Source organism: Emydura macquarii, unplaced genomic scaffold (genome assembly GCF_026122565.2).
Source record: "Emydura macquarii macquarii isolate MOO-44397 ecotype Brisbane River unplaced genomic scaffold, CSIRO-AGI_Emac_v2 contig_2825, whole genome shotgun sequence".
In the NCBI taxonomy this organism is placed as follows: domain Eukaryota; kingdom Metazoa; phylum Chordata; order Testudines; family Chelidae; genus Emydura; species Emydura macquarii.
The window spans coordinates 2,504,575-2,518,905 of record NW_027132962.1 but is presented as its reverse complement, the minus strand read 5'-3'; the positions used below and the strand labels follow the sequence as shown (position 1 = coordinate 2,518,905).

Here is a 14,331-nt window from a genome sequence, read left to right as displayed (position 1 = left end):
ATATATATATATATTATATATATTATACATTTTATAAATATATATAAAATATCATATTCTTTCTAAACCTCAAATACCAACATGTTCACACCAATAGGGCCTGAACCTGCTCACACTGAATTCAAAGGTTAAAGTAAAGACCCCATTTACATCACCTGTGAGCACTATGAGGGCCCATACATCCCATTTCAATCAAAAGGATTGAGTCCCAAAACTATCCACAGAAAAATTACATTTGCTTCGTTATTACCTGTTTTCTTCAAACATACATGCTTCATTTATTTTAAAGAAAAGGTAACTATCTAGGAATGTAGGAGTTGCAGTACTGGACCAGACCCGAGGTCTATCTAGTCCAGTATCCTGTCTCTGACAGAAGACAACACCAGATGTTTCAGAGGAAGGTATGAGAACCCCACATTAGGCAGATTTGGGATAATCTGCACTTATACATTAGGTCTTATTGTAATATTGACTAGTTAGTGATTGGCTTAAACCCGGAAGCATGAGGTTTAATATCTCTTCCAAAATTTTAATAGCTCTGGATATTCATGCTAGAAAGTTCGAGTGCTAACAAGTTGTTTTTGAGCTAGAGACACCCCCACAGAAAAGTTGGACAGAAATCTAAATTTCACTTCAGCACACTTTTAAATGAAACAGTTTCTTAAAGTGTCCTCAAAACTTCATAGAAATAGTCATCCTTCCTTTCAGAGGAAATGTGGCAATTTTCAAGCCAAATTAATGCCCCAACTCAGCAAAGTCTTCCTATTGAAAAAAGAGCCCTTAACTTGAAGCCTGTGCTTCAGTCTGATTGACCTAATGATACCTACATTTAAGCACATGCCTTAGGCCTTTCCTCCATAGATTTGGATTTAAGCTCTTGTTTCAGTGCTTTCATGAATCAGGGTTTAATTTTCCAAGCCAAAATTATAGATGGGGATAAAAAAGTATTTTGGAATGGGAGCTGATTACCAACCTAACTATAGATTACCAACCTCTGCATAACTATGTACAGAGATAGAGTTGCACAAAAGATTAGCAAGGTCAAAAGGAGGCAATGACTTATGTTCTCTGGATACACTTCCTGAAGGGATAAGGGCCAGGTCCTGCACATGCCAGTCAAGGGGACAGGAGACTTTAAACTGGAATTATTGACAGCTAGAGTCAGGGAAGCAAATCTGAGGCAGAGGGCGTAATAGTTATTGTTACTGGGGGTGTTTGTTATGGAATGCCAGCAGATAAGGCATCCTGTGCCCCACCAGTACCCTACAGTACATCCAAAGTAACCTGTATACTAGGGCTTCAAAGGAAATAAATAATAAGATAAATCAAAAACATGCAAACTCTCTGCACTGAGGCAACCAAATGACATGTAAATGCAACATATTAACCAATTTCAATGTAGCTAACGTAGATGTGAAGCAAATTGCTGTTCTGGTCCAGGAAGCAATGTGATCAGAGCAGCCTTACTGATTCAGCACACCCCCACCACAATTGAAGGATGCAAGGTTGAGAAAACTTAAAGTGCTCATCATTGTAAGCCACAATTGAAGGCAGGTGGCTGTAACATGACTTGCTCTCCTTTTAGTGTTTCACTACTGGGACTCAAACACCAATGCTGCGTATGTAGTGCAACTACCTCATGCTCACACATCTATTTATCACACATCAGAGCCAATCACATCATGATATAGAGTTATTCAATCATGCTCCTATTCTTTTATGTATTCAAGAGCCAACCACAAACTGCTCTGAACTAATTATTAATTATTGTATTTTATTATTGATTTATGTATATTATTATTATTAATGATTCCACTAATGTGCTAGTATCCTCTCCTCAAAAGAAATGTTCTGAAAAATGAACAGTGTCACTTGAAATGATTCACCTTTTCTTAACATAAAACAAAATGTATCTTGAGCACTCTCCCTGTAGCACCATGATATAATTTATATCCTGTTCTGTTAACATCTCATGGTGTTAGAGAACATTTTCTTAGGGAAAAAGATTATATATATATATATATATATTTAAATCATAGCTAAGTTGCAGTCCAGAATCAGTATTTTGGATGAAATAAAAATCACATCATAAATACACAAAACACCAGAAAATGAAAGTCTTTACTAAAATATATAAAGTTCATTACAAATATGTATTACGTTCCTCCTAAAATCTGTCCCCTTTCATGTCCATCCAAAAAATCAATCTGAGATGCAATATGTAGCAGTAACAGACCAGTCTTGCATTAGTGCACTGATCATCCACTTTATAGCCATATAAATAAAATAATAACAGATTGTTTTAAAGAGATTAAAAGATAATTAAAATGAGCTAGTGATAACTGATCTTATCCAAAGCCACATTTTCATAGTTAATACAATGTTCTAAACGTATCCTGAATTAATTTAAGCATGAAATCTTACCAGAGTCCACAGTGCAAATAATTGTGTGGGATAAATTTACCAGGGAAGGCTGCATGGGAAGACTTTCTGGAGAGCACAGTGCACTATAAGAGAAAATGTAACCACATATAATAACCTCAATTGAACAGTTAAAGAGATTTGCAAAGAAAATCCCACTACTATTGGCCTGACTGTGCCCAGTTGAAGTCAGTGGGAGCTTTGCCTTCTGCTTCAATGGGTGACAGGTTCTGGCCCATACAGTAGTTAACAAAATTGATAAAGAGCTCAAATATGAAAATATTACAGAGAAAGGAATTAAATATGCCTCTTGAATCAAGGCCTTTTTGATCAATTGGTGTTTGCCTCATATTTAGACTTCCAGAAATTTCTGGATTTAGTCATACTCCAGATCAAAGTTTACATCAACTGAGGATATGGCCTATTATGTTTAAGAACCAAAATTTCAAAAACATTCTCTAAAATGTCTGTGTGAAATCCGTCATGGGTGTACGTAAAACTAAAGTCTGCTCCTTACTCGTGAGTAAGCCTTGCTCACACAATTGATGTGATTAGGTTTAATGATTAGCTCCTCTCAGTGTCTACCTAACACCATTAGTCAGATTAATAAATAAATGACTATGTACATTTGAAGAAAATGCATTAATTTCCACTTATAAAATACCTTTTAAAAGTATTTCTCTTGCTCTAGGCATCCTTGACAAATAATGAATGAAAACTACGACACCGCAATGTCAAAAATAGCAGACGCAATCCAGCAATCCTTCATAAAAGAAATTAGTCCACAAACACAAAGTTTCCATGTCTTAGTGTCCACAAAACACACAAACTCCCAGTACTTCTGAGGAAAGGTTGAAAGAATTGGACATATGTAGACTACAGAAGAGAAGACTGTGCGGGACAAGATAACAATTTTCAAATATGTAAAATATTATAAAGAGGACGGTGATCAATTGTGCTCCATGTCCACTAAGGGTAGGACAAGAAGTAATTGGCTTAGTTTGTAGAAAGTGATATTTAGGTTGCATGTTAGGAAAAACTTTCTAACGATAAGAACAGTTAAGCTTTGGAACAGGTCCCTTAAGGAGGTTGTAGAATTCCTGTCCTTGGAGGATTGTGAGAACAGATTAGACAAACACGTGTCAGGAATGGTCTAGATATACTTTATCCTGCCTCAATGTGGGTGAGGGGAATGGGGGGGATAAACTAGCTGACCGCTTAAGGTGCATTCCAGCCCAATATTTCTAGAATTATATTTTTTTTTCTAAAAGATATGCTTAGTTCAAACAAGAATTAATTTGGCTTGTGTTATGCAGGAGCTCAGGCTAGATGATCACAGTGGTCCTGTCTGGTTTTAAAATCTATAAATCCAAAGTCTTCCTAGAAGACTGCATATATTTTCTCCTATTTATGCCCTAGTCATCTACCTGGCATGGCATAATCAAAACAACAGTAGAACATTCACATTTTTCATAATTTGCAAATTTGTATGGAATTTTTGGAGTGACTAGTCAGGCCCTTCATCTCTATTCAGTTTTATTTAAACTGTATAAAAGTGGTGTAAGTTAGGAAGTGGGGCCTGATTCTCCTCTTTACTCCAGATTTAAACCTGTCCATTGGCTTCAGTAGTTACTCCTAATTTCTAGCTGTGTTCATGAAAGGAGAATCAGGCCCACAGTGTAAATGAAACTCTGAAGAAGTGAACTGAAAGTAGAGAGTACAAAATAGCCATCACCAAGTAGAAGTTCTAGCTCAGTGAAACACCACAAGTCACCCTAATCACAACCTCTGGTACAGACTGGTGAGCAATGCTGTGGCTACATCTATTATATGTCTGCTAACTTTCCATACATACAGCTTATGCTTTTTCTTGCTGACTTGCTGCTTATGTCATCTGCTGTGTACAGAGTTTGGTGATCACTGCACAGTGACTTTGTTCGCACCATCAGCCTTCTATTTTGACCACGTTTCCTCATTAGTTGATGGATGCTGGGACATGCAATATTGCATATTGTCCTCAGATGCCTCAGTTGTTGGCACACGTTTTGATCACATCCATAAGTATGGCCTTGCATGCCATGTGCAAGGTGATGTGTTTCAACAATGAGCATAATTGGGCATGCAGTAACTGGGGTGATGTTTAGATGTGCTACATGGCATTTCTAATGGTTATTGGTTTGTGTCTCCCACTTATACCTTCTCCCACCTTCCAAAGCAATTTACTCTCCTGATATGAAACCACAGGATTGTTTGGAGTTCTCCAGTCAGTTTCACCACTCAAGCATCAATTTAATTGATTTAGATACATTGTGCACCACTGAAGAATTTTCCCCAAAGGCACCACAAAAACCCTACTCCATAAAACAATGATTAAAAATAAAAAATGAGGGGTGTATTCTTTCCATGTGTGTCCAAAGCCTTGCCATCAGGCTCCTCTTTTAAGGCCTTTCGGGCTTTAATTAATTAATCCTTTCAGACAAGTCATAGCATTATTGTTGTTGCTCTAATAGCTAAGCTCTCCAGCATCTTTTGGTACTGTAAACTGGCAGTGAAACATGTTTTCCTTCCAGTATGTCAGTTCTTTGTAACTAAACCTTGCTGTCAGATGTTGGCATGTTCAGTGTTGAAGGGAGTGTTGCTCGAGCAAGAGTGAATGGAAGCATAGTGAGCTCAGTTGAGTTGTTCATAACTAAACAGGCCACCTGCTGTTTCACTACCTCGAGAGGCTTTTTTCTACCACTATTTTAAAATAATTTGATGACCGGACTAAAGCCAAATTCAGATTAAAAAGAGGAAATTCAGCAAAATCACTATCATTGTCATGTGTGTATGCGTAAACATACCTCTATGTGTGTCTTTGTATACAGACACATACAAACCCTACACAAGTTAACAATAATGAAATATTGAACTGGAGAAATTAACCATGCAGAAGTGAAACAATTCAGTACTCAGTACTCCTGCAGCAATGTTAGCTCTGCCACCTTGTAAAAAGAGTATGTTATACAATATGCATTTGACAGCACAAGCAAAAATATATTTAACAAGGGACAGAATATATTTAACAAGAAAAGCAGGAATAGAAAATATGGCAACTTGCCTTCTACTTCCTTGCCTAACTCCCGATATTGTCATCCACTCTATCTTCTTGGCTGGCTCTTTCCCACATTCCCTCTCATCTTGAAAACAGCCCACCCAACTGTCCTATCTTTACTCTTTAAGCTAAGACCTATCACGCACTCCCTCCCCTGGGACAATTCCTTATCATTTCATCTTCCCCTCAACCTAGTCCACCACTTAATTGGTTCCCCTCCACTCTTGATCCATGTTTTTGGTCCTCCACCCCATCGCTCCTGATGGCTAGCTCTTTTCTGGCCTCTATAGCTCTACCACATCCCCCCCAGAATTCTACCTTCCTTTGCCTGCCCTTTGGGCCTCCAGAAACACCCCTTGTACCCACAGCGCAAGTTGACACTTATGAGATATACTCAAAAAGTGTCACATAATACATCACTTGAAAACTAATAACTCACTGATCATTAATATTCTTGTATGATATACATATGGCAAACCCACAAAAGACTTTAAAGGTATGTGATGGAAATAGGTTTTTAAATGTATTTGGCAAGCAGTGCTTAAGCCAGGCCTGTTCTAGAGAAAAGAATGCAGTTCCACCCGCTTGAATGTGTCTTTAGTGTAAATTAAACAAGGTATGATAAAGAAAAGCACGTTTACATGCAAAGTAAGCAAAGCTATCAGGAGAGCAAGTGGGGAAAGGTGACTCAACAGGGGATGAGGACTGCACCTCCAGGAAGCCTTTCCGCCTCTTAAAGCAGGGTCAATGAACTGTGGAAAGATAAAAGAAAAAAGCCATTTTGGCATCCATCGTTTGAAGAACCAAAGTGGCCACAGTTCTTGACATCACAGAATGTGGGATCTTTCAACCGGTGGTCAAAGTACCTGGAAACTGATTATAAGTGAAAAACATGCTTAGGCAATGATTGTAACTTGCTGAAATTAAGCTTTTGTCTTAGAAGCATATTTTTACTTTTGTGTCCTTGTGACACTTTCTATTTTTATTCCTTATACTAGGTATGACTTTGACCTATGATCTTTTGTTTAATAAACTTGTTTTACTTTTACTATGAACCAATTCAGTGCTTTGATTAAAACTGAGCATTTGTTAACTCCAGTTAAGGCAATAAGCTGCTGGGAACTATCTCTTTAAGGGAGCAGAGAACTTAATAACTTCTGTAAACATTCAGTGAGAGGGCTGGACACCATAGGCAGACAGTTTGGTGGGTGTTGAGGGGTCACTCTTCAAAAAGTAACTGGGCAGTGAAATCCAAAGTGTAACCTACATGCTTGTAGGCTGGCTGTTGATGTCAAAGCTATGAGCCACTGCATCATTTAAGGCACACGGAGTTGTGGGGCAGGTGGTGATACAACCCCTTACTGGTATGGATTGAACCCCAGAGCATCACTTCACCCCAAAATACCCATGCACAAACAAATTCCTGATTTGGTCAAGTATTTAAATGTGCTTAAAATTAGGCATGTGCTTAAGTATCTTGCTCAGTTGGGCCTTTAACTTCATCCTTAATTATAAGCTGAAGACATAAGTGCATAGGGCATGTCAGAGGCTCCAGGGGTCCCCTGCTCTGTTTTTAAGCACACTTGCATCAGGTGCCTCAGTATCTCCTTATCTGCTACCTTCTGCTCATTAATTACCTCTTGTAATATACCTCATGACAGGGTCAGACTAGATGGCTACCGGAGAGTGCTAGAAGGCCAATATATCAGCCCCAGGCGCAGCAAGTCTCTTTTCCCCTGGTAGCTGAGCAGGGGTTATGTCAGGTTAATTAACACACCTGGAGTCAATCAGGGCCCCACCCAGGACTTGTTAAAAGCCTCCCCTCCAGAGAAAGAGAATGACTGAAGTTCTGTGAGTGAGGTGAGCTACCACCAGAGTGTGTGTGAGCAGGCAAAATGTTGTCAGAAACCAGGAGGGTTTAGGAGAAGCAGGAATGCGGGCAGAAGAGAACCCTTCAGGTACAAAGACTGGGGGAGGGAAATACCCTGCCTGAAGAGGAAAAAGGACCTTTCCCAGGCCTGGAGGCCTGAGGGAAAAGACCTTGCCAGAAGGGGAAGATAGAGCTGGACATTTGGTTCAGATCTACCATGCCCAGTGGGACTGTCGGAGGTCAAGAGCCTCCCCTGGCAAGGAGGCCAGGAAGGGCCCCTGTGGGAGCAGGGTCCAGACATTAAGTCAAGGGGTACAAGGAAATAAACCAGGGAAGCTAGCAGTTTTCCTGAAGCCACAGCATGAGGCTGCTACCTGTAGGGTCCCTGGGTTGGGGCCTGGAGTTGAGGATAGGACTGGCCTCCCCTCCTCCCTACTAGCCATTCACTGGAGAGGCAAGAGCAAGAGCACCAGAGAAGGGGTAAGGGCCTCTGAGAACCAGAGACAAGACTGGGACCCAGCAGGTAGTGGCCATCTTAGAGAGGCTGTATTACCCTCCCCCAGAACTAGAAGGTGGAAGAACACTAAAGGGTGAAGCAGTTCACTGACCTACTGCTAGAGGGAAGTGCTGGACCCACTGAGGTAGAGGAAGAGCTTTGTCACACTCTAATAAAAAAGAAAAGTATTATGTACACAAATGTATATAATGTTATGTAATAACTTGTAAAAAAACCAAAAAAACCCCCCACAATGTTATTGTTAAATAAAAATATTTGAAATTATACATTACATAAAAATGCAATAAAATAATGTTAAGGTTACAAACTCAAGCCTTCAGAAGTCAGGAAATGCAAGAATTGAGGTTGCATGTGCAACCTAATTTGGCTTCTGAGATAGATTTTAATTACATGATCACATAGTATTTTTCCACAGGACCCCTTCAAGTCTCATTGCCAGCTGGTCCCAATCTTCCCTTCCACTCAATTCTAGCCTCCCTCTGCCCAAGCTCCTTGTCTAATCTCTTTTTCTCCCTCACCCACAGATTCACAGCCCCCATCTCCCACCCCCCACACACACACGCACGCACACCTCAGTTTCCTATCCCAGTCTCCACCACTGGAAGCTCCATGTCTTCCTAGTCCCCTTCACCAACTTCCAGGTCTACTCTTCTCTCCTATCCTGGCTCCTTGCTCCATTCTATTCCCTCCACCCACTGCCTCCTGCCCCTCCTCCCAAGGTTTGGCCTTTAGCACTCTGTATTTCTGTCAGGTGGCTTCTTCCTTCACACCACCTGGGTGCCAGCAGAAAAAGCACAGAGAACTCAAGAGAGAGAGTCTCCTGTGTATACCAACCAAGGTGATAAGTAGTTGGTATTCCTGGAACAGTGGATCCAGGTTCCAGTCTAAGAGTAGGAAGAAGCATGAGATTCCACCCTGAGATAGGTCTGGGTAAGAGGCCCAACACCTGAGGGTGTACACTCAGAGATACTAGAAAGGGGACAGTGGAATTGGTAGCCCTGTACCTGTGATATATGCCAATGTTATTTATTATTGTTGATTATTATTAATGTATGCAAAGAATCATTTGCATCCATGATCAGATATAAAAGATTAAACTCTTCTGTTCATATTGCAATGTATTGTGCAATACTGTATTGCTACCACTGTCCAAAGAACTGTTTAACTTTCCACTTTGTATGCTATATTATGCATTTCTTTAGCTGGACTACTAGAATCTCACACTGAGCTGTCAAAACAACTCAATCTGTTCTGACTAGCTACAGGGAAACAGTTTTCCACCACTGCTTCCAGACTAACAGTTCAAACAAAGAAGCATTGGGGACTATGATCTGAATATCAGAGGCTCACCAGGATTAGAAACCTGAAGAAGGGGAAAAAAAGCAGGAGTTCTTTCGTTAATAAATTATTCATTGCTTCTAACTATCTGAGATAATTAAAATTACCTGCTTTCAGCAGATATGCCATTAGCTACAATTTCCCTTTTTTAAAATAGATCTGATTCACTATCTGTTTCAAACAGCTGTATCTACAATGTGTGTATATACATTTACACAGACACAGTACACACACCCTGTAAGGGATCACTCTCTTTTGTGTGTGTGCGCGCGTGCACACATGTCCATGTGTACGTAATGTAATATAGTTCCACAAAGCAAGGATACCAGTCATAGTAAGAACTAGACACCATGTATACTACAGTATTTTTGAACAGTAATAAAAAAACCAGATCTCTTCAATGGAGCTAAACTAATTTAAATGGACAGAGGATCTTGCTCAATGTTCCTAGAAATCTGTTAGTTAGCTAGCTAGCTAGATGCTTAGCTAGTTAGTTTAAAAATGTGAAGTACTCCAATAAAATTAAATCAGTGTGTGCAGTGTAGAGCCAGGTAAAAGTATCAGAGGAAATGTGTAGGTTATGAAGTGTTTGCAGACTGAAAGGAATCGAAGCTAATTGAAATTACCTGCTTTCAGTATATAGGCAGCTCTCCTAATCACTTTAAGCAGTCTTTCAATAAGGCATCTTTTTTCCTGACTTAAGTGCCTTTAAATTGTGACTCCTTAGTTTATGTTTGCTTCTGAGGCCACGCAAAATATAACCTACTGTGATGCACCTGTTTTAGAAATGAACAACTCAGAGATCAGATAGGAGCTATCAGATTCAGCAACATAGCAAACAAGCCAAACAGGAGCTCCATATAACAAAAGATAAGAAGCCCTCAGTCTGAAAACTGCCTCCTTCCTAACTCCCTGTCCTTGTTGTCTTGGGGAGATGATCTATTCCTAACAGTGTGTTTTGCTTTTCTCTTGGTATTGTTTTTCACTTCTTCACGCCAAATGCTAAATGGGATAACATTAACAGCAAGGAAGGCCATGCTGTACAGAAATATAAATTCTGTGCAGAACACAAGCAAGCAAGCAAGCTAGAAATGTCAAGAACCAAAGAATTTAAATCACAGAGAAAATTTTAAAAAATATATCTGTCAGATATAAATAGCCCTAGAAAGCAAGGTACCACACATAAAAATGTCCACAATAGAGCAGAGACAGAGAATAAAACAAAAAAACTGCTGCAGTGTGGTGAAGGAGGAAAGATAAAGTGTTTTCTTAGTATTTCAGCATTGTGGTAGGGAATTGACCTCTCCAAGGTACTGTCTTGCCCCATGGTGACAAAGTTCCGTATTTTCAATTGCTACCTGAGATCAATAGTATAATAAAGAACAAATAGGAAAGCCAGTATATAAAATACCATGCATGGTTCTTACAGATCTGTCTTTCTGATCTTTTGCATATTTAAGACAGTCGCCTAAGTGTTCCACAGGTAAACAATAAAAGTAGCCTTCAAAAAAATGAAAGCCTATGCAAGTTGAAAGGAAGCACAAGCATACTATAGAATTACAATTGTGCTATGTGTTAGTTTGCATTGTTTTTCTGCCAACAAAGCTAGCACCAGAAATACAACATGAGGATTTAATTCAAGCTACCATAAGTCAAGGTCGTGCTTGATCTCTGCTCCCAGAGGTGCTGACAGACAACTTTCAATGAATTCAAATTATGGGTCAGATCATTAAGCTAGCTGACTGACTCATTCTAGCTATTAATAAAGAACTCATCTTGTAGAGTTTCTGCACAGCTATATGGATAACCTGAATTAATGTGGCTCTCAGAAGTTCAAAGCTTGAATCTGTTCCTTGAAACAACCAGAGTCTAAGGTCTATTAGCATGGAAAAAAGTTCTTTCATTAGCTTATTCTGAAGTGCTGTCTGTTACATAACAGACCTTGCAATCTGTTACTTCCATGTGGAGGGATGACATGTAATACCGTATAACTCTCAGGAATGGAGAGAAAATTCTGTTCCAGGATATGTAGGGCCTGATTCTCCACTAACTTTTACATTGAGAAATCATCTACACATGTGGAAAGTGGATGTAAAATTACACCATTCTGATCTAATAGCATTATACAGTTACTTTGCACAGCTGTAAATGGCTATGTAAGGTAGAAAGCAGTGGATAATCATGGTTTTTTTTTTTAAAGCATGAGTTCTTCTTCAAGCAGATGTAGACGTGTATTCTATCCCGTAGAATGTGTGCGTATACCCCGCATACAGCAGACAGAGAACTTTGCCTAGCAGCATCTGCAGGGGCAACACTCAAGGCCTGTGGCCCTAGCCCGTCCTCTGGAAGATACAGGTAGCACCAGCCAACTCCCCTCCATTCCTTCTCACCACCCATGACTACAGCCAAAGCTCTATGTGGTGTTTTCACCTCATGAGTTTTCTGAAAAAAAATGTCATGTCTATAATAGTGGCAGCAGCAGTATTTCAGGTAAATGTAGTGTTAATATAGTATTAGTTAGAGTAGTTGGGTGCCCTGTGTGATGCCCTCACCAGGGTTCAAGCATTGTCTGTCATGTGGGGTGGAGGCATCCCCAACCCTAATCCCCATACGAGGTGCTTGTTGTGTCTCAGTGAAGAGCACATTGAAGACCGGTGCTCCATCTGCAAGTCGTTCACAAAAAGGACTGAGATGGCAAGACGCTTCTAGATGATGCAGCATGTTCTCGAGCGGCCATGAGGCCCACTTTGGCACTGAGGCCCTCATCTGATCAGCAATCACCTTCAGATGCAGCAAGCAATATCGCTCCATGCTTGGGCTCTGGCATTTCCCTCCAAGAGGAAGAAAGGTCATTCACCTGCCTCTGATATGGCGAGAACGGAGGCGCCACAAAATGAATGTGGATCAGTTCATGGCTGGGGAAGACTCCTCCTCATCTTCTAAGAGGAGTGCTGACTGGGACCGAGGGATGGAGCAGGTATGTCCAACCACTGCCTGGTTCTGCACCAAGATCAGCGAGAGCTCATATTGTTGACTCCAGTTCCATCCACGAAGCATGTGTTTCATGGCTGGCACTAACACTAACTGTCTCCATGCTGACGACATACGAGGTGGAATCAGACCAGCTTTGCCTCAGTTCCAGTCTCTCTATTGGTTCAGCAGTTCTCTGGTGCCAAGACATCTTCCACATCATCCTCCATTATGCCCTTGGCACATTATATCTGTGTCACAGAAGCTTCCGAGTTCATCGGCACCATTGCTCACTCGTCCCGGGTCTCAGACTGTGGAGCTAAGGCCCATGCAGGGCCCAGCACTGAAGATTTCCTCAACACTTGGTGCATCCTTCAGCACAGTTGCCTGTGCGGCAGATCTGTTAATTGAGTTTGATACTGCCCTGAGCCTTGTGCCTTGCTGACACCTCTCCCAGTACTGGATGAGAGTGTGTTTCATTGGTTACCTCCAGTGCCAATCTCACATTCCTCTTTGGCACTGATGGTGCCCCCATATTAGGCTTCAAATAAGTCTGACCTTTTATTTGCCCCATTGAGGCTCACTTTGTCAACGTCACCAAAGAACCACTGACTCCTCAAGATGTCCTCCCCATCATCGTCACCTGATAGATGCCAGAAATTGTCCGTGGATCACCATCAGTACCGAGATCAACATCTGTCCCACAATCAGGTTGGGGGGATCTTGGCCTGATGCCTAATGGCCACCAATGCCTTAACCTTATGTCCACAGCCCTGCTGGGAACACTCTTCAATCCCTAAGGTCCAACTTTTCAACATGCTCCAAGCAAGATCACCAATCCCGATGGTGGCTTCTGCTCCCAAACCACCTCAGCTGCAAGCAATCACAGAGTTCATTCCCTCTGGGCCTCTGGGGTTATTCTGACTAGATCTGGTGGTACAAGAACAGGACTTGGCATTGGTGCAGCAAGTTGCCTCTTCATCCTCTCTAGATGACTCTACTGTGGTGGAATCTTCCTCTCTCTAGACACTTGAGGATAAGGCAGTGGTTCTCAACTTGTGGTCTGCAAACCCCTAGGGGTCCTTAGACTATGTCTAAGATTTCCAAAGTGGTCTGCACCTCCATTTGAAATTTTTTAGGGGTCTGTAAATGAAAAAAGGTTGAGAGCCACTGCTTTAAGGCATATCAGGACCTCCTGAGGTGTATAGTCAACACCTTGGGTATCCAGGAAGAATTCCTGAAGGCGCATACACATAAGATGCTAGATATTCTCCAGTCATCAGCTCTGGGGAAAGTAGCACTCCAGATAAATGGGGATCTCTTGGGATATGTCTACAATGGAATAAAAGACCTGCAGCACAGTCATGGCTGACCCAGATCAGCTGACTCGGGCTCACAGGGCTAAAAATTGCTGTGTAGACATTCAGGCTTGAGCTGGAGACCAGGGACTGGGATCCTCTCCCCTCTCAGGGTCCCAGAACTCAGACTCCAGCAGGAGTTTTACAACAGTTTTACAGTCCCACATCCTGAGACCCATAAGTCCAAGTCAAACACCCATAGTTGGTCCAGGTCAGCTAATTACTTAGAGCCTGAGGAGGCCCTCTGGAGTACTCCATCTTGTTGCCTCCCATGCTGAAATGTTCAGAGAAGACGTGTTTCATTCCCATGCAGAGTTTTCAGGGTTTTAGGGCCCACCTGGTGGTTAACTCTGGGGTGCTAACTGCAGCAAATGGCAGGGAAGATATAAATTCACACATAAGGACAAAGTCCAAAAGGATGGACTTCATGGAGAGAAAATGTATACCTCCTCTTCCCTGCAGATGCACATCATGAAACAGCATGTGTTGCTCTTTAAATATTGGCTTTTTTAATTGGGCAGTCATGTCTAAGTTCACAGACAACTTGTCAGAAGCCTCCAGGGAAGAGTTTAAAACATTCATTGTAGCAGGCCACATGGTGGCCAAGACCGCTCTGGATGTGGCGGGTGCCTTGGCCAGAATTATGGCATTGGCTGTGCTCATTAGGAGAGGTAGCCTCCTGGCTGCAGAATTCAGGTATTACACCTAAGGTGCAGCAGACCATTGAGGACGTACCATTTGATGGCTGTGTTTTGTTTTCAGA

General features: G+C 41.4%; 1 long non-coding RNA gene across 1 annotated transcript in view; it reads right to left on the bottom strand.

Moving 5' to 3' along the window:
• The window catches only part of LOC137166279 (uncharacterized), a 61,757-nt gene that overhangs the window by 31,914 nt on the left and 15,512 nt on the right, over window positions 1-14,331 (bottom strand). Inside the window, exon 2 of the long non-coding RNA XR_010923623.1 lies at window positions 2,425-2,507. This is a non-coding gene — a long non-coding RNA (uncharacterized lncRNA). The remainder of the gene's footprint in view (window positions 1-2,424; window positions 2,508-14,331) is intronic.